The following is a 20,229-nucleotide window of genomic DNA, read 5'->3' as shown; positions in this document are numbered from 1 at the left end:
GGCAGTTAATGACTTCCAGACCAAATCAATTATAATAAAATATTATAGGAATAAGAGTTATTCTGGTGAATGTTTGATTGGTCAATTCAGTGAAGAAGTAATTGTTCACCCCGAAGTGGCACTTATTCTACCTCACTGAAGTACCATTGCATAATAAATAATGTTGGGTTCATTATTTAGTTTTTGCTATACTGTTTGGATAAAAATGATTTTTTTGCATAAGTGTCTAAAATAAATGATTTGTTTTGTATTAGAAAATATGACTAGTGCAGTAATGTCCTTGCTTGGAACTATGCACAATGGAAAAATACAATCAATATGGTTTTGGTAATTAATGACATGAAATTCGTCCTATTGGAGGAATTTCCTCCAACTCCTGGACCTATTGCCTCACGAACTATTCACGAGGCCTATGACAGGTGAACTAGACAAATGAAAAGGCCAAGGTCTACATTATGGATAGCTTATCTAAAGTATTGGCCAAGAAGCATGAAGCCATGGTCTTTGCTTGGGAGATCATGGAGTCGTTGCGGGAGATGTTTGGTCAATCAGCCACTCATCTCAGGCATGATGCTTTAAAGTCCATTTTTTATGCCCGTATGCAAGAAGGGGCGTTTGTTAGGGAATATGTCCTTGACATGATGGTCCACTTCAACGTGGCAGAAATGAATGGCACTGTTATAGACGAAGTCAGTCAAATTAGCTTTATACTTGAGACTCTTCTGAAGAGTTATCTCTAGTTCCGTAGTAATGGGGGTATGAATGAGATTCAGTACAATCTTACTACTCTCCTAAACGAGTTGCAGATTTATGAGTCGCTAATGAAAGTCAAGAGAAATGTCAGGGAGGCAAATGTTGCCACTTCCTCGAAAAATTTTCACAGAGGTTCAATGCACATGGCATTGTTATTCATTTTTAAAATTCGAGAAACAAAAAAAAAACATACATATACATGATAAACATATATACATACAACATGCTTTTAAGGAAAAGAAAAGAATACCTCTTGCAGACCTTTTTCAATGCAGTCCTTCTCCTTTTCATGAACACACGAACAACGAAACTTCTTCCCAAACTCACGAACGAACACGAACCCTTAGCAAGACACCACCACTCGTTTTTCCTTACTATTCTCCGAACAAGGATCAAGGATTGTGAGATCTTTAATTTGGTAGAGAGAGTTCTTGTGAGAGAGCTTTTTTTGTGTGTGTGAGGGAGAAGAAGGTTTGTTTTTGTAGAGAGGAACTCTTTCTTTTTTTTTTCCTGTGATATATACCAATGAATCAACATCACTATCCTTCTCTTTTCATGAGTGAAGATGAAGTGGTTGGAGATTGAGGTATCTCCCTTCCACACTTCACAAATAACTCCCAAGGAAGTTATTTCCTTAAATTAAAATTTAATTTAAATAATTTATATATTAAATCAAATTTAATATATAATTAAACAAATAATAATTAATAAATTAATAAAATAAATATGATTTATTCAATGTAATTTGAATCATATTCAAATAACAACCTCTCACATAACCTTAATATGAATCTCATTCATATTAATTATAACTTATAGTTTTAATATGAATTTTAATCATATTAATTATAACATACAGTATTATATGAATCTTATTATATGACTCTTATTCAAATATTTATCTCTCACATATTATAAAGTATAATTTTGAATCTTATTCAAATCCAACTTTATATTATAATGTATTTATGTACATTATCTCAATTGTATCTTATATAATTAATTCTCTTATTTAATTTAAACAATTCAAATTAATCCAAATTTAATTAATTCTTGTTTTACCCTTAGTAAGCTAGCAAATGGACCTTATGGACCTACAAATTAGAAGCTCCAAGTATACAAGATTAATTAATTAAACTCTTTAATTAATTTAATCAACATTCATTAACTGTAGATCGTTCCATTAAGAACCCACAACTGTACTCCTTCGCGCTATAGATATATTTCTGTGTTCATGGATATAACTAACCAACAGGGTCAAGCCTTCACAAATCGTTCGTAACTATAGCTGGGTCAAATTACCGTTTTATCCCTATTGTTACATCCAACTCCTTAAGTAGCATGATCCCTCTAATGAATAAACAGTTTATAGTCCAACTATAGACTAATCCCTCTCGGATCAGTGAGAGAGTAGGGCCTCAATGTTCAAGACTCGGAATTGGTTCTTAAGGGAGCAATTCATCTGCTTACCATAAAAACGGGAAGGAGTGAATTTCATCTTATGTAACTATGTTCCCAACTCTCTACTTAAACAAATTCCTAAAATGGTAAGTTTATTGAGTCAGTGAACCTAACTTCTCTCACTCATACAAATCAAAGGATTTCCCTTATAAACAAGAATTCATAATTTACCTAGGATTAAGGTCAAGTCACCTATGGTCATCCTATTGAAATGTTAATCTTTTCAATTAACGACGTTATAAAGAAAGATTAATCTTTTTGCAGTCTGATCTTTTATAAACACTTTGTATAGGAACCTCCACTCGCATGTCTCCACATAAACGATCAAAATCAAATCGTTTATAACACTTTACAACTATTATAACAGTTACAAAGTGGGTCTATCCATAGTATTACTAGAATAAGGCACGTAACCTTATCCATATTCTACAAACCATTTAGGTTATTACTTAAACATGATTTACTTATATGACAACCATATACATGTTTATGTTACATAAAATAATATCGAATTTTTTTAATTGGATTGAGTTACACAAGTCTAAATGTCAAATAAAATAACTTCTTATTTTATTTAATTAATGAATTTCGTTTATACATTACAAACCACAAGATTTAGGCACAATCCCCAACAATCTCTCACTTGTTCTAAAGCTAGTGAGGTGTATAAAATAGTAAATATAATAATTACAATACAGTAATGTACACTAATACAATAAACTAGAGCATACATTACACCAAGTAATATCTCCCACTTGGCTTAAACAATGTGGTGCATATCTCGTAGACCTGGACTCTCTAGATAACCCTCAATACTTGAACTGTGAGAGCCTTTGTAAATGGATTAACAATGTTGTGCTCCGAAGCTTGTTCGTGACAATAACGTCTCTTCATTGCACAATCTCTCATAACAAATGATATTTCCTTTCAATATGCTTCCCGTGCTTATGGCTTCAAGGTTTTTTGGATTTTGCCATAGCACCACTATTATCACAATAAAGTGTGATGGACAAAGTCAAATTTGTAAGAACGTTCAAATTCATCAAGAACTTCCTAAGACAAACGACGTTTTTAGCAGCTAGCTACATATTCAGCCTCCATAGTGGAATCAGCAATACAACCTTACTTGACACTCCCTCAATTTATTGCTCCTCCGTTCAGAGCAAACATTGATCCTTATCTGGATTTCCTAAAATCTTTATCAGTCTGAAAATAAAAGTCAATGTATCATGTAATGATCAAATCCTTAGCCACATACACAAGCATATAATCTCCCATTCTTCTAAAATACTTGAGGATGGTTTTAACTGTGGTTCAGTGATCATATCCTAGATTGGATTGATATCTACTAACTAACCCTACTACATAGTAAATGTCAAGCCTTGTACACAACATTGCATACATAAGGCTACTCATAGTCGATGAATAGGGAATCCGTCCCATTTCCTCAAGCTCTTGAGAAGTCTTAGGACACTGTTCCTTTAACAATACAATTCTATGCCTGAAAGGTAATAAACCCCTATTGGAATTGAGCATCGAATACCTGACAGGCATCTTGTCAATATACGATGTCTGAGACAAGGCTAACATTTTTTTCTTATGATCCCTTATGATTTGGATCTCTAGAACAAAATGTGTCTTACCAAAATATTTCATTTGGAATTGGGTGACTAGCCATTTCTTTACATCTGTTGGTTAATCTATATCATTCCCAATGAGTAGGATATTATCCACATATAATACTAGGAAAGCTACTGAACTACTGATGATTTTCTTGAAGACACAAGGTTCATTAATATTCTTATGAAAACCATAAGATTTGATTGCAATATCAAACCGTATGTTCCAATATCTTGATGCATGTTTCAGCTCATAAAGGACCGTTTAAGTTTGAAAATTTTTTGCTCTTGACCTTGTTCAATGAATCCCTATAGTTGTTTCATGTAGATAGAGTCAAAAATTACTATTTAAAAAGGTTGTTTTGACATCCGTTTGTCATATCTCATAGTCATAATATGAGGCAATGAAAAAAAAGTATTTGGATAGATTTTAACATGGCAACAAATGAGAAAGTTTCTTTATAGTCCACTCATTCAATTTGGATATAACCACTTGTCACCAATCTAACCTTAAAGGTCTGTACCTTACTATCTACACCTTTTTTTTCTCTCTTATATATCCATTTGCAACCTATAGGTTTTATGTCATTAGATTGATCTACAAGATCCCAGACAGAATTGAAGTACATAGACTCCAATTCTCGATCCATGACTTTAATCCACTCATCTTTGTCAACATCATCTGTTGCTTGATTAAAGAACAATGGATCATCAATGTCATCATCTGGTATTCTGATTTAGACTTTAGTCAAACTCATGTAACATGTCGGTTGATTCACAACCCTTTCACTACGTTGAGGCAGTCTCAACTCTTAAGAAGGATATACTTGACTCGATGTACCTTCATCAACAACTCTTGTTAATGTACTAGCAATGTCAATAACTCTTGTTAACTTTTCAGTAGATTTATTAGAAAATTCATTTAATACAACTTTGTTTCGTGCTTTATGATCTCTTATGTGGCCTTCCTTCAAGAAAGTAGTATTTATTGATACAAATACTTTATTCTTAGTTGGATCATAGAATAGATCACCTCTTGTCTCTTTTGGGTAACCTACAAATAGGCATACTTTTGAACTAGCTTCCAAATTCTTTGGATTAGTGCTCAACACATGTGTTGGACACCCCAAATCTTTAAGTGTCGTAAACTAACTTTACGATCTTTTGAAAGTTTAATAGGAATTTTAGAAACACTTTTAAAAGGAAGATTGTTTAAAATATAAACTGCAGTCTGCACTACATATCTCCAAAAAGAATCTGGCAATGGAGCATAACTCAACATTGCCTGAACCATGTCCAACAAGGTTCTTTTTCTCCTTTCTGATACACTATTTTTTTATGGTGTCCTAGATGCTTAGAGTAGGGATGTGATTCCATGTTCTATCAAATAATTTTGGAATTTCAAATCCATGTACTCTCCACCTCAATTTGATCGAAATATTTTTATCTTCTTACCTAACAAGTTTTCAACTTCAATCTTATACTACTTGAACTTTTCAAGAGCTTCAGATTTATGTTGCATTAGAGATGTCCACGAGGCGGGACGGGGAAGTCCCTGTCCCCGTCCCCGCCCTCCTATTCCATTTCCCGTCCCCGTGAATTTCCTACGAGGAATGAGGCGAGGATTTCCAGTGGGGATTTCGCAATGATCAAGTTCCCCGCGAGGAAAATTTCCCCCCATTATTTTTTTCTAACAATTTTTTTATTTCAATTAAATATATATTTTTAACAATTCCTTAAACATATCCAATACAACTTTCATTTAAATGAAATATTATCAATTTTGGTAATAAAAACAATAATACACGTTCAATTTAAAAAGATATAATTAAAATGCTAAATTCTCATAATTTTTATAAATTAAAATTCAACAATTAGAACATCCTATCTTAAATATTACAACATCTAAGGAATTAAAGTAATAAAGTCTCAAACTTAAATAATTAAAACCTCCATAATTATTCTAACAAAGTCTACAATATTAATATTATATATATATATATATTATAAATTTAAAAGTTATATACAAAAGTCGCGACGGGGTGGGGACACAGGGCGAGGTCGGGGAATATATTCCCTGTCCCTGGCCCAAATTACAAACGGGGAAAAAATCTCCACTCCTTTCCCTATTCCCCATGTATTTGGGGATTCCCCACCCCATTCAGGGAAGATCCCTGTAGGGCTCCGACCCTATGGATTTTTTGTGAAGGAAATCTAAATATAGAAATCCAGTGAGCGGAAGCGGATCGTTCCAAAATTCATTGTTAAAGAACTCAAACAATTACAATCTAAACGGAAATGATTATGCATCAACTATAAATTACAGTATGCTTCTTTAAAAGAATGAACAAGGGATAGAGTACGCAAACCTTTGAAGAACTTTTCTTCAAGTATCCTTGATCATTCAGCAACTGGTTCAACAGCACGAACTCAAACACAACGTTCAGAACACGATCTCAATGAATGTCTGGATGAACCTCGATCACAATCGAGTTCAACTTGAACCTCGAACCTCGAACGGAACTAGAACACCACCACAGTTACCCTGGTATTCTCGGTGTGAGAATCCAGAAGTTGTGGGCTTTGTGTGACTTTGGATAGAGGAATGAAGAAGGTAGACGATTGAGTAAATGGGAGATGTATGAAGTCTATCGTATAGACTAGATACTCGATCATTTAGTAAGAAGAAGTCTACCGTATAGATTTACTAATCAATCGTGTAGCAACGAGTAAACGAGTAACAATCGTATAGTAAACTCGGAACTCGATCATGTAGTCTCTCTATGCTATCGTTTAGTAAAACACTTTTACTTGATAGCCTTTTTGTGAGATCAATCCGAATGAATACATCAACCTAATTTTTGGAAAACCATTTTCCTTTTATCTCACAGTTACCATAAAACTTCCAATAACCTCCCACTCCATTTGGTTATTAAAGAAAAAGATTAATTAATTATCGCATAATTAATATATTATAAATAAATACAATAACCAATTTATCATATTATATTTATAACCTATAGTTTTAATATTTCATCATATGAAAAGTATAAACTATAGTTCTCTTTCTATTTTATGGTATTTAATATAAATCATATTTATATTAATTCATCCAATTAATGTATTTAATACATCAAATCAATTATGTCACATATAATTGAATTAATTTAATTATATCACATATAATTAAATTTCCTCTTGTTAATTTGAATACTTCAAACTAACCCAAAATCCGATTCTCAACTTGAATCCATTGAGCTACCAAGGGGACTTTATGAACCTGTAGCTTGAAGTTCCAACGGTACGTGAATAACTGTCTAAACTCTTTAATCACGAGATCCACCATCTGTTAACTGTTATCACTCCACTAAAGACCGACAATTGCACTCTTCGCACTACAGATATATTTGTGTGTCCATTGGATATAACCAAGCAACAGTGCAATGACCCTTCACAAATTGGTCGTAAGTACAGTTGGGCCAATTTACTGTTTTGCCCCTACAGTTACATCTAACTCATTAAGTACCACTGATTCCTCTAATGAACAATAAGTCATAGTCCTACTATGACTAAGTTCTCTCTTCCCAAGAGAGGGTGTGGCCACTATGTTCAAGACTCGGAATCAGCTCTTAAGGGAGCAATTTATCTACTTACTCCTGCTTCGGGGAAGGAGTGAATTCCGTCTTGTGTAGCTGAGTTCCCAGCTCCTCAATCAGATGAATCCCCAAAATGGTAGGCTTGTTGAGTTAGCAATCTGGCCACTCTTAACCATACAAATCAAAGGACCACCCTCATAAGCAGGAGTTCCCAACTCACTCAGAATTAAGGTCATGTCATCTATGGTCATGCTAGTGAAATATAAATCTCAATTATCAAGGACATTATATAAAGAGACTAATAATCTCGTGGTCCGGTCTTATACAAACTCTTTGTATAGGATACCCTTGCTCGCATGCCTTCACATGAATGGTCAGGATCAGACCATTTGTAGCACTTTACAACACTTGTAATATCTATAAAGCGGGTCGTATCGTAGTGTCACCAAGATAAGGTATCCCTCATTTATTCTTATACTACAGACCATTTAGATTTTACTTAAGGCATGATCCATTTGTATGTCTCCACATACATGCTTAAGTTACCTAAAATAACCTTGGATCTTAGTTTATTAGATTGAGTAAATGCTTATAAAATAACACTTATTTTATTAATAACAATATGTTTACAAAGTGTTTACAAACTACGAGACCACCGGGAGAATTAGGACATCAATCCCAACATTTTGAACATCTCTATGCATTAGGTAAGATAATCATACCTTGACTAATCATCTATAAAAGAGATGAAATATAAAAGTCTTTTAGTCATTTTGTCTTCAAGGCGTGATTCACATACTGGTACATTGTCAATTTCCAATTCACTTGCAAGTCCAATCTTTACCAATCTCTCGATCCTATTGAGATTAGTATGACTTAGATACCAAAGATAGGTATCATTTTCAGGAGAAACTTTTTGTCTTTTAGTCTTTGAATTTGTTATCTTGAACATTTCAGTATTAAGAAGTGATTTATATGCTAATGGTCTTAGCACATACAAGTTACATTTTAAACTAGTTGAACATATCTTAAATCCATTTCTTGAAATAAATGCTTTATTGGTGAGAAATGAAATATTAAAAAATGTTCAACCAGGCAAGAAACTAAAATAAGGTTCCTCTTAATTTTAGGAACCAAATAAATTTATCCAATAACAAATAACAGATTCTGTTAAAAAATAACTTCACATTCCTTACAGCAATAATTGAGACAACTTCCCTAGTCTCTACTTTCATTGTCATCTATCCAACCTTTAACTATTTCCTGGAATCGAATTCTTGAAATGAAGAACAAACATAATTAGTAGTTCCTGAATCAAGTATCCACGCAGAATCATCATTCTCTACTAAGAATGTTTCAAAAACAAGTAAATCAGATTTACCTATTTTGGCTTTCTTCTTGTCAGTCAAAGACTCTTGATGCATTTTGTTCATGCGATGAAATAATAATGCTTATGAGAATTAACACTTAGTTTTCTTTAGTCAAACCCAAGTGCAAATCTGACCAAAGTTCCTGGTGAATCCAGGGTCGAAGACAGGCATCCGAAATATGCCGGAGTTGTAAATGACATAGTGTTCCTGATAGAAAATGACGACTCCTTCAGAAAAACGAAGTTATTCGAGTTCTTTTTCCCAAAGAAGTCACGCTCCGACGGTCCGACAACTGTTAATGTGTAATGACATGCATGGAGGAATAGGGTTGGGGGATAAAATTTCACCAGGTTGTTAAGTTGATCGCAAGGGTAATCCCAACTCGCTGCACATCGCACACCTCTCGGTGGTCAGCCGTATACTTATATCTCTATAATGCATGGTTGTGTTGAGCATAAAATTATTCCTATCTCTAGGAACGCTGCTTACTTTACTTAGCGAGTTTCACTACTTACCCTCTCGGGTAGTTGGTTATAGTCACTCAGCTTATAGACAAGTATTGCGATAGCCTCGCACTAAGCAAAAAGGATTGACTCACTATATTCACGCAACACACACCTCTTAATGGTTCGCTACATGCGTCCTATCTCTAGGCCACATGATTGAATATGTGATAACTCTAGCAATCTACACTTAACTCATTGTAATGAAAGTGAAAGATGATAAAGTAGAAGAAGATGATGAACATGGTATTGAAGGAACTAAAAAAATCCATTGATTACAAATTTTATTAATGTCTTAAGCCAAAATGTAATACAATACAAAAGTAAGAAGATAAATGGAGGGCTAGATGTAGGCAATCTCTTGTTTCCATCAGATGTATGTCAAGGCGGCCGGTGGTGCCATGAATAGGTGGTGGAGTAGTCTCTCTCGAGCTCTATCTCCGGTGAAGCTCCAGTCATCACTTGGAAAGGGTTGTGGGAATGAAGAATTTTCAAAGACTGTCTGCTCATGCTCTCATCTGTGATCACAAGAATCTACCTAAGGCAGAGACTCGGAAGATTATAATTTGAGCTCCAGGGCTCTATTTATAGAGTTGAAATGCCGACAACATTAGTAATCCCACTCTGAATCACTGTCATCCTTGTTGCGGTGAGTGAAATGTCATCATGACCTTATCTCTTTGACACTCCCGAGGCATGCATCATGATTTTTTCTTCTAAAGTGTCAACGCATCCTACCTACTTTATGATCATCCTTTATCACAACTATTACTCTGTAGTTATAGCATTCTATGCGACGAACTTGTCTTCATGAAGATCAACACATGCAATCGCTTGCGATAACTACCAAAATAGACATTTCGACGCAAGATAACGTATAATATAGGGTTAGCGAAGATTTTCAATGCTGATCGACACAAGTTCATTTTTCCACATGAATCCTTATCAATATCAATGCATATTCTGCTCATCAGCCCTCATAATTCTAAGTAAAAGGCTACAATAACTTGTATTTCTACAAGCTATCAACTCTTCTACGATAACTCCATTCATTTTAGTAAAAATGACATTGACCATCATACCGAAAACATGTCTTGAACAGATGTTCCCTCTTACAATCCTGCATTGTGAATGAGCTTGAGCACCTCATGCAAAGATTCCATCATCCCATGAGCAGTATGCAAAAGCTCAAGCATCTTAGCCAAGACATCAGGTATGCTTATCAAGATGTGGATTCAGACTTGTTAATTAACCTTTCTTCACTTGTCATAAATCTTACAAGCATTTCATTGGCATTTGGACCAAGGGACTTTGACACTCATATAAGATATACTCTAAATCATTAACCACTAACTTTGTTATTAAAGTATTCCACTAACTTTGTATTAATTAAAGTATTCCATATTGTATAGTTTGTAGCAGTTAACTTTAAGGAAGCTAATAAAGAAATAATTTAATTTGACATATTTGCTGAAACCAAACAAAAATATTTATATTATAAATCTTGTATAACTCTTAAAAGAAAATCCAATCACTTTTAGCAAAAAGGTAATGAACCTTAATCATTCATTTTGCAACAATACCTCAATGATTTAGAATAAAAGTCACCGTAGGACGATCAGTTACTCCTTCAATGAATTGAGACATTCTTAACCAAATGATGGAGACCGCAGGATATGTTGACATACGTCCCTCTTCCACTTACTATAAATACTTTTTGTAATTCACCTTGATATTGGCCCTTGTAACACCATCCATAGGAAACGCATCAAGGCATCTCGAGGCAAAACATGAATTTCACCATGTGAATTACCCGAGAACGCGGGAGAACCCGACATATCATATATATCAATATCTCACACTAAGTATTTACAAATATAAGGTTTATTACTTAGATAAATCTAGTTAATAAATTTATCAAGTCTTTTGTTAAATTTTTTATATATAATTAATTTTTAATAAACTTAGATGAATCGCTCGTAAATACAGCTAGGTCAAATTACCATTTCACCCTTATAGTTACATTTAACTTTTTAAGTACCACTGATCCTTCTAATGAATAAAGAGTTTATAGTCCAACTATAAAATAATCCCTCTCGAACCAATGAGAGCTTGAGGTCTCAATGTTCAAGAGCCAGAATCAGCCATTTAGGAACAATTCATCTACTTAACTTAAAAATGGGAAAGAGTTTTAATTCCATCTTGTGTAGCTATGTTTTCAGTTCCCTACTCGGACAAATCCCCAAAATAGTAAGCTTATTGAGTCGAGAACCTGTCCAATCTCACCCATACAGATTAAAGAATTGTCCTCATAGATAAGAGTTCACAACTCACCCAAGATTAAAGTCGAGTCACCTATGCCCTATTGAAATGTTAATCTCTTCAATTAATGGCTCTATAAATAGAGACTAATAATTTCGTTTTCTGGTTTTATACAAACTCTTTGTTTAGGATACGCCTACTCGCATGTCTCCACATGAAAGATTAGAATCAAATTATTTGTAACACTTTACAACTATTGTAACAATTACAAATTGAGTCGTATCCGTAGTATCACCAGGTTAAAACATCCAATCTTATCTATAATTACAAACTATTTATATTATTACTTAAACATGATTCATTTTCCTGTCAACCATATACATGTTTAAGTTATAACCTCAAATCTTAGTTTAATGGATCGAGATCCACAAGTTTAAATGTCAACAAAAAAAAACTTTTTATTTTATTAAATAAATGAATTTCGTTTATACATTACAAACTACGAGATTTAGGGCACAATCCCCCTTTATCTCTCACTTGTTAAAGCTAGTGGGGTTTACAAAAGAGTAAATATAACAATTACAATACAATAATGTACACTAATACAATAACCTAGGGCATACATTATACCCAGTAAGTCTTTGTAAATGTTGAGTTATCTCATAACGCTTTCATTACGATAAAGGCTTATCTAGTTGACAATTAGAATTTGACTTTCAAATGAAAATAAATGGTTAACAATACTTTTTAACTATTAAGTGACTTTACTTAGAACTAATTCATCAACACTAACCTTTCTACAGGTTTGTAGCATTAAGCGATCAGTATTTGTTATATAAATACATTATTTTATTTTAGAGTGTACAAAAAGTCATTTCATAACTCCTTAAGGACTACCTACACTTAGTTGTATTTTCGAACATTTGTTTTGCCAAGCATATTTATTAAGAGGTTTTTTTTTTTTTTTTTTTTTTTGAAACAAGTATCTCAACTTATCCAAATACTGAAATAATCTAAAATTTTTTCTCAAATATTTTTGGAGGAAGAAATATTAAAAATTGCAATCTCTATTGCATGCCCTTAATGAAGTATGTCATTAGTGTAATGAATATGTTTAACAAAATACTTAATATGTACTAAGTTTAACAATGCCAAATTTCTCCATTTATGGAACAATTTCATCCAAATTGTACCTAATGCTTGAAATTGAGATTTTATCTCATCTCTATCAATAAGGCATAGTTAAAAATTCCTAGTCTAATCATTATGATTTGATCATAATGTTGTATTAGACTTGTCTAAATGACTTAAACTTTAGTCTAATTTCTTTTGGACACTTCAAAAAGAATAAGACTTAAGTTGAATTCTATTAAGATACTTTCTTTCATAAATACTTATTAATCATATTAATTTCAAATTTATGATGTCAGAGTTACTCTTTCAGTCACTAGACCACCTGGGTCAAAATGCGTAAGTTCAACAGATTCTTTGGCCAGGTAACCTTAATAAGGTTCGATGACACTCTTGCATGAAAAACAATTGTGATAAATAATAGTAATTTAACTCTAACTCTTAGACAATTACCTATAATTGTCATTTAACTGCCAAAGACAAGTATCTTTTTAGGATAAAAAAAAATTGTCTCCCTGGATTCATTAATCTTACTCTCTGAGTTTAATATTCAAATGTGTTCACTTTTAATACACATAATTTTAACACACGTAAGAACGTATTTATTTAAAGTTGAACATATTTTCAAACAACTTTTAAAAACATGTCTTATCACTAAAAATTATTCATACTTTATGAATTATTTAGTAATAAAGTACGTAAAATTGAATTTTTCTTATGGTGATAAAAAAAAAATCATATTTAGCATGAATAAATGACATTTTAATGTCTGTCACTACTGTAATTGAGATGAACTTTCTGTTGCCAACTAGTAGAAGCTATTTTACTAACTTAAGTATTTGTCAAGAAACATAATTTAATTGTAATGAAAAAAAAAAAACTTTTGACATTGAATCCTTATTGAACTATCAAGGTGTGGATCTTTATACCCCATCAAGAATTTAGTAAATTAAATTTACTTATTCTTATATTTCTTCCTTTTTTAGGTATTTCTAAAATTCCTTATCATGTGACATCCCAGGCTAATTTTAAAACTTTTTTCTTATTGGCTCTAATCACTCAAATTTTTCTTGGCTCAAATAATACTTAACGTTTGAGGTCATTTAGCTTCTCATGACTCCAACATATAATATGTTTTTGTCATGACTTTATCTTCTTATCCAGATACATCACACGTTATATAGATGATAAAAGTAAACTCTCACTTCATTTATAATTTATGAATACTTCATGCTAAGTGAAATATAAATTTAAGATTACACTGTCATTATGTGTTAATGACATTTTTCCTAGTGTAACTTATTTATCAAACCTTTTGACTTATATCGATAATTAAAAATTAAAACTTCCGAGAGAAAATGACATAACCTTAAACTATATAAAACAAGTTATTTGACTATATGCAATTTTTTATCCATTTTAATTCAACATAGAAATTAAAATGAACCCAATAAATTTAATATAAATCTTATTCATATTAATCTAAAATTTCTATTGCCATGATAATCTAATTATTTAGAATAAAGGCCACAAAAAGGTAGTCATTTATTGAGACATTCTCAACCAATTGTTATACCATAATAGCTTTTATTCATATGACAATAACAATTAGTTAACATTGATTTGGTCAAAAAAACATTAATTTTCTTAACAATATCTCGTAGGTGTGATCCTCTATTTTTTATCCCAGAGTTTTGTCCCAATGAGCCAACCGAAAGAAAAAATTTGTTTGAGGAAAAATAAAACGACCCTATCCATTGTTGGAGTTTGAGATCGATTCCATGCAAACACCTTTCGAAGGAGTACACAAGTATAGGTGTCACAAGGCTGAGTACTAAATCTCACTTGCAAACCAATAAAGGAGATCATAAGATGTGTTGACACACGTCCCTCTCCCTCTTACTATAAACACTTTTTTCATTTACCTTGATATTTACTATGCAAATACTTCTAAAGGGGGACACAAGTAGGGGTACCACAAGGCTGAGCATAGATCTCACCGTGTGAACTTCATAGAACGTGAAAATAAAATGGCATATCATATATATCTTTTTCCTCCTACTAAATCTTTTAAAAATGAGGGTTCATATTTGGGAAATTCTTATATCCCAAAAATATTTACACTTTATAGCAAAAAGTCCAAAAGTACTTTGTACTTATGGAACTTTTTGTTGGACTTTTTGCTATAAAGTGTAAATATTTTTATATTTTTTTTATATTTAAAAAGACACCATAGAAAAATCCCAAAAATATTTACACTTTATAGCAAAAAAAAAAAAAAAATCCAAAAGTGCTATACTTTTGAAACTTTTTGCTATAAAGTGTAAATATTTTTAAATATTTTGTATATATTTAAAAAGATCTCTTCATATTTAGGTAAATCAGGTTTAGAAAACTATCCACATTTTGTTAAATTCGCCCAATATAACTCTCATATTAGATAGTTTAACAATGTATGATTATCAATTATTAAGACCCCATTTAGTAGCCACTTTGTTTTTTGATTTGGGTATTTGAAAATTAAGCTTATTTCTTCCCTATTTGTTATAATGATTTGTATTTTTCTTATGGTTAAATTCTTAGCCAAATTTCAAAAAAAAAAAAAAAAAAAAAAATTTGAACTACTTTTTTTAGTTTTCAATTTGACCTAGTTTTTTAAATCATTGGTAAAAAATAGAAAGAAAAAAAATTTGTAGGTAGAAGTAGTGTCTATACGTTCAGTTTTCAAAAACAAAAAAATAAAAGATCAAATGGTTACCAAACGGGACCTAAACACTTTAACAATTCTAATTATCTATTGCATACTTGTAAAATTTTTTACTAATTCACCTTCCAAATCGGGTTCCCAAGTATGAATGTTCTGTTTCCTCAACTTAAATACCTCGATCCTAGACAGAACATTCCTTAGACAAAGGTCCCTTATAGGCAAATTTTTTATAAATTTAATATTTTATTTTCTCATTTTAATCCTATCAAAAGAAAAATAAAATATTTATTTAAATCTAATCCCATTAAAAATAAAACTTGAAGATTAATTAGTTAAGTTTTAAACTATTTAAAATAATTCATTACTCTGATCCTAATCGCATTATGCTAACATGTAATCAAAACATATGCATCTATTAACTGAATATGACAATTATAAACAAATTAATAAAACCATATTTCATGCATATCCTATTTATTAACATACATAATATAATTCTTATATGAACGATAATGAAAAACGATATAATATAACATTAAAACATATAATCTAACATATATTTTATAATCATGCATGTGCATACTTTAAGAATTAACCTAAACTTTAGATATAACATTTATATTTAAATATGATACATAATCATGTCTTTTCATTAATACTCTTCTATTAATACTAATGAAAATGATAAACATGCTATCATGCATGAGCATGCTTATATTATATCATGCAATAATATAATATAACATTTATACTAAATATGAAGCATGAACATGGTTTTCCTATGATGCATGTTGTTGTTGTTGTTTAGATACATTTTAACATATGGTTAATTTTTAATAAGATTCAAAATTATATTTTATAGTACGTGAAAAATAAATATTTGAATAAAATTCAAATATTAATTATATGAATAAGATTGATATTAAAATTATAAGTTATAATTAATATGAATGAAATACGTATTAAAACTATAGATCACAATTAATATAAACGAAATTCATATTAAAACTATATGTTATAATTAATATGAATGAGATTCATATTAAAATTATAAGTCATGTGAGAGGAAGTTGTCTAAATATGATTCAAATTAAATTAAATAATATATTTAGTTTATACTTAGTTAATCATTAATTAACTATTATTTATTTATTTAATTATCTACTAAATTTTGGTTTAATATATAGATTATTAAAATTTAAAATAATAACTCCCATTGGGAGTTACTGTGAGTTGGTGGAAGGGAGTTTTAACTCCCTCCCCAACCAATTCACTCTCACATTGAAAAAAAAAAATTATTTTTTTTTCATAATTTTCCATCGAATCACAGACAAGCAAAAAAGAAACTTCTCTATGTATTTTGATCTTTTCCCCAAACTTCTCTCACATAAATCTCTCGCTACCAAATCAAGAAGTCCACATATTCTTGATTTTTGTTCCGAGAATAACAAGAAAACCAGGTGGTGGTACTCCAGTTCATGACTCGTTTGTTCGTGAGAGGCATTTTCCAATTCAAGGGAGATCTTACATTCATGTTGTTCCGTTTCGAGGAGAGGAATTACGAGAAGAAAAGTGTTCAAGTGTTAGTTACTCTCATCATCCTTTTCCCTAGAAGCATGTTGTAATTTATAAATATTTATTCTGTTCTTCTATAATTTATCTATTTTTTCGAGTTTTTCAAGTTGAATTACATTGTTACGTGCATTTACAAGTTTTCACTTGGAGTTTCATTCCTTCACATATAACAACTCTTTTTTTCATTTGGAATCTCATTCAAATTCAAAGAGTTCTCTTCTTTATTTCTTTATTTTGACATTGAATTTAGTTGAAAACAAGTATTCAAAAGCTATGTTAAATCCAAATATATAGTTTGTTATTCTTGTTCAACTAAAATTAGTCATTGTATTCCGATGAGAAGATTGTTGTAATCTGCTTGCAATAAATTTCTGTAAACTTCTCATAACATGTATTATTAATTTAATAATTTTAAAATTGTAGATGTAACTTTTCCATCATAAATTTATAAAAACTTCAAAGATCTTGTGAAAACATCAATAGGTAGTCAAGACATGCTTTTGATAAATGTTGTCGTGAAGAATACTATTTATATGTTAAATCCAAATATATAGTTTGTTATTCTTGTTCAACTAAAATTAGTCATTGTATTCCGATGAGAAGATTGTTGTAATCTGCTTGCAATAAATGCAGAATAAATAGTATTCTTCACGACAACATTTATCAAAAGCATGTCTTGACTACCTATTGATGTTTTCACAAGATCTTTGAAGTTTTTATAAATTTATGATGGAAAAGTTACATCTACAATTTTAAAATTATTAAATTAATAATACATGTTATGAGAAGTTTACAGAAATATGAAAAAAAAAAGATTAAAAATTGAAAGAGTAATTGAATTTGGTAGCACTTTTGTAAAGCCTGAATTCTATTTTCCCTATTTAAGTATGTTCATAATATGTTAAGTAAGATTAAGTATAAGTTAATGAAATGTTTGTAGGAAAAAGCTTGAGGATGATAAAAGAATAAGGAAAAAAATTTCTAAGTGTTGAGAAATAAGGCTCTTAGGTAGCATGCCAGAGACACCTAGTAAGGAAAATTTAGCTAAGTATAGCAGTCTTGCGTTGGAAGCCTTGATGCGTTACTTAGGTGTGCGACAACCTTGCATCTTGAGGTTAGTTGAGCGTATTATGGGCAAGGATGGGCACGACATAACAAGAGGTTGCTGAATGTGTTAGTTGAGGAGGTGTTGGCACATAAGATGGAAGGAAGTGGCCATGATTGGCAAGGCTAAGGCCATGTGCTAGCTACTGAGCTAGGCAATGGCGTAAAGAGATGTTGTGTGCGCTGGCTAGATGTGTGGTGAGGGCAAACAGGATCATGTGATGGTCACTGGCTCGAGTAATAGGGGCAGGATGCGCCGAGGCATGTGCTAACTAATTGGTGTATGTGTTGAAGGTTGCCATGCATTGTTAAGTGTTGAAGAATAGGGCTTGCGTTGATGATTAAAGAGTTCTCAGCTTAAACAACGCCCTTAATGGGCCAGCTGTCAAGATTAGGGAAGTTAAACCCACTTAGTAGGTAAGCTGGCAACCTGAGATTGAAAGAAAGGCATGTAGATTTTAGTATAAAAATGAAGCCTCGGTTCAAGAGCTCGATTTGAATAGTTTACTCATGCAAAAGAGGTGACTCCAGAGCCATTCAAATGTGTGTTGAGTGTAGTTGAAGCAATAAGGCTGTTGGAAGATCCTATGGATTCAAGTTAAAATCTGAAGGAATCTTCAAGAAGGTCAGCTCCCAATGAATCTGGGCCAGTGGTGAAGATTGAAGGCTTCCAACCAAACCAAAAGGAATTTAGAGCCCAAATTTTAAGGTAAGCAAGTTAAGATGTTTTTAAGCAAATTTGTAGAAGGAATCCAAGAAAAAATCTGAAAAATTAGTTATTTGAGCTCAAAGTTTAATCTGGAATTTTTGTTAAACAAGCAGGCAGCTACAACCGTTGAGTGAGCAAGCAGCTCAACCCAAGCAGGCTGCAGGCACGTGCGAAGGGCAAGTTGAATGTAAGGATGCACTGGTATGCGTTAGACCGTGCAGGCGTATGCTGAAGCCGTGAGCACAAGGGAGGATGCTGTGTGGGCGATAGGCTGTGCGGCAGGTTGCGAGCGAGGTTGTGCAAGAAGATGTGCGAGACGCTAAACGCAAGGTTGCGTTGAGTGTGTATTGGTGTGTGGTTGAGTGAACGCATGGGGCATGCATTGGCACATGAGCTAATGATTGTTGGTCGCATAGGCTAGTGCCATCACCCAAGGATTTTCTAAGTGTTGAACGCATAAGGGAGGTATGCATTGAGCTGGGATGTGAAGTTTTAAGTTAAGTGTTAAGCTAGTTTATATGAGATAGTCTCACAAGGAGGCCATAAGCATTGGCTAAACATGTTGTTCATGTCCACAAGATTAACACCAATAGAAAATGCTTATTAACCCTAGGAAGAATGCCCAAGACTGTGTGTTACAAAGATTAAGTAGTTTCCAAATGTTTTAGTAAATTCATGTCTTAAAGTTCAAGCTCATGCTAGCTTATTTTTAAAGAATGTTACCAAGCAAACTAGCTCTGTTAACATATGCCTATCTTTAAGAAGTTCATTAAAGCATGTTTGAGTATTTATGCTCTTAATGCTCATGAAGCATGCCTTAGAAATCATGTTTATATGTTAAAGATGTTAAGCTTATGTTTTATGATACTATGCTTTCAAGGGTACATGTTTTTAATGAATAAGTTTTATGTTGATTAAGTTAAGCTCGATACTGAAAGACTTGAGAAGGTATCTAAGCAGTAGCACCTAAGGTATGACGATACTTAATTGTTACCATGTGCACGTAGGTAGAGTTGACATTGGTTGTGTTGAGAATACTTCACACTAACTAAAGTTTGTCGTCGAGGGATTGAGCAAAAGGGTTCTCTCTCAACTAAAGATCATGTTAAGTTATGTTTTAAGCTATGTTATGTTTAAAAGATTTAAGTATGAGTTTGTTTGGCAATTTTCAGTTCAAAGCATGATGTTTGCTCATTGGGCTAGTAGCTTACTCGTTTTAAATGTTTTCTCCTTCCCAAGTAGTGGTCAATTTCTCAAAGGTTAACTGCACTACTACTCTGCCACTCAAAGACTTCAGTTTAAAGAGAAGTTTTAGGTGTTTACTTGTAAATGTCTGTACCTAAGTGTTGTTCATGTTAGGAACAAGGGCTAAGTGTTGGGACCCACTAAACTCTGTATCTGTTAATGATGTAAATATGTTGTGTGCTTAACCCTAGTTA

The sequence above is a fragment of the Benincasa hispida genome, chromosome 1 (genome assembly GCF_027475165.1).
Source record: "Benincasa hispida cultivar pf3 chromosome 1, pf3_genome.v1.1, whole genome shotgun sequence".
Classification (NCBI taxonomy): Eukaryota; Viridiplantae; Streptophyta; class Magnoliopsida; order Cucurbitales; family Cucurbitaceae; genus Benincasa; species Benincasa hispida.
This window is presented reverse-complemented; position numbering follows the sequence as displayed.